This window comes from Podarcis vaucheri (genome assembly GCF_965113315.1).
Source record: "Podarcis vaucheri genome assembly, chromosome: 4".
Taxonomy (NCBI): domain Eukaryota; kingdom Metazoa; phylum Chordata; class Lepidosauria; order Squamata; family Lacertidae; genus Podarcis; species Podarcis vaucheri.
Window position 1 is genome coordinate 66,905,009 of NC_138762.1, and position 2,419 is coordinate 66,907,427.

The window sequence follows — 2,419 nt, forward strand, 5'->3', positions numbered from 1 at the left end:
ACTGCATATACAGTGGTACCTCAGGTTACATACACTTCAGGTTACAGACTCTGCTAACCCAGAAATAGTACCTCAGGTTAAGAACTTTGCTTCAGGATGAGAACAGAAATCGTGCTCCGGCGGCATGGCAGCAGCAGGAGGCCCCATTAGCTAAAGTGGTGCTTCAGGTTAAGAACAGTTTCAGGTTAAGAACGCACCTCTGGAACAAATTAAGTACTTAACCCGAGGTATCACTGTACCTGTAAATCTGGCACTGATATCTCCTGTTTTCTGCAGAGCCTGAGATGAAGATTTGCCCTCCCAGAAACACATTGCCATATTTTCATTTGCAAAGTGGTATCTTAAATCCTATAAAAGGTGGGTTTCTTAAGAACCAACTTTTGCTTTTTTAAAAATTGACATAACCAGAGTGTATCAAAACATATGCTGAATGCTGAGACAGGCTCAGAGGTGAGAGGGGGGGTAGGGGAGATAAAAATAAATGTCAAGTTACACAATTTAGGCTGTAATCCCACACCTGACTAAAATTTCTTAGAGACTGAAGTAAAAATTGTTCGGAATCACAAAACTGAAGTTAGTGAGGTGTATGCACTGTGAAAATAGGCTTTGAAAGAAGATAATTTTTATTAAAAATATATGGAGTTCAATATCCATACCATGGATATTACCAGTGCTTTTTTAGAAAAAGGAAGGAAGGTGTGGTACTCACCATGAAGTTGTTACAGTAAGTGCCACACTTTTAACATGGGGGGGGGGGGTGTGACAGTACTGCGTACCCTTGAGTACCCCCAGAAAAGAAACACTGGATATTAACCGCACATAATATTTCTTTGTCTGTATATTAAAATGTGATGATGATGATGATGATGATATAGAGTTTATTGTAATAAAAGTTCACAAAAGTGTCACAAGACAAACTTGTAGTTGTGTTATGTAACAACAGACCAAGACGAAGTGCTTTGTTTGTTCACCAGAGTTAGTATGGACACAACAAACAACGACTGATGTTGCATCTGTTGACCTTTTCAATCAACTGCTAAAATTTATATAACACCGTGATTGCCTTGATTGATAGACCAGAATTTTGTGTCCTGCAGCAGGAACATTTGAGAGATTAGATGGATGAAGAGGACAGCTATTTCCTGTTTATCTCCCAGCATTTGGTACTCAGTGACGCACCGCCTGTAAACACATAGATTCCTTTCCACTACTGTAGTTAATATCTATTGATACACATCTTCTCTGTGAGTTTGACAAATCCTTTATATATGTAGCATAGGCAGAACAGAACCACAAGAACTCATATGCTGCTTCTTTACCTTACAACAGTCAGTCCACATTCCTTTAACTTCTCTACCATCCACAGACCTAAGACTCAAATACCTTCAAAGCTTCAAGATCTCCAGAGAGTATGGGGTCTTTAAACAGAAAGGATGAGGATGATAAATGTTACTGACTAGAGGTCTACCTGCAATTGTTTGCTGTGCTCTGTTTTATACACTTTTGTTGAAGTATTACATTTTGGATTCACCCCATTGTCTACACTCTAAGCATTAGAAAATATTGTAATATCAATCCAGCCGCCATGGCCTCAGCTCATCAATTAGGAGCAAGCTCTATGTGCTGTTCCAGTGGCATTCTGCCAAGAACAATGTTCTCAGCTTGGAAGTCACCTCAGAAAGAGGGTGACTGGAACATTTTGCAACAACTGTACCCTGTAAGTAAATAAAATTTCAGATGTGCAGCTAGACCTGGTTCTTTGGACTTCTGGAATATCACTGCTCAAGGTTACCAAAGGATATGTTTCTTTTTTCCCATTTCTCTTTTTAGTAATTTAATAAATGTATTTGTTTTGTTACATCTCTGTGCGAGTGGGGAAACATTTACCAAGACAAATAAACTGGGGGCCCAAGTTTCTTAGACTGAGGCTTGAATCAGTAGACAAAACACAAAAATGGTAATCACTGAACATTTGGACTCATCCCTTAGTGCAACAGAACAGTTATACTAGCAAGCAGCTATTTTGAAATATCACTGAAAATGCCCCTGCATAACTGGCCTCTAACTTTGTGGTCACCAAATCACATTTGAGTAGCTTGAGGACAACTTTGTGTGAAAACCCAAAGGAAGTGTTTCTTGCTCTTTCTTGCTCTCTGCCTTAAATAGTTTGGGAACTTATGCTACTCTTTAGGTCCTACCAACAGCAAAATATGTTTGTTTTTAAATAAAAACAATCCTAAATTCCACATTGAGAAAGTGAGAGCAAAATATGTCCTGACGGTGAGTTTGCTAACTCTTTCCTGCTTGACACTTGAGCCCCGATTTTAGCCATGAGGGAATGAAGTTACAGGATGAATCCGACTCTATATTTAGGAAGAACAACTGTAAGCTATGGCAGGAATTCTCTTTTACGCTTGGC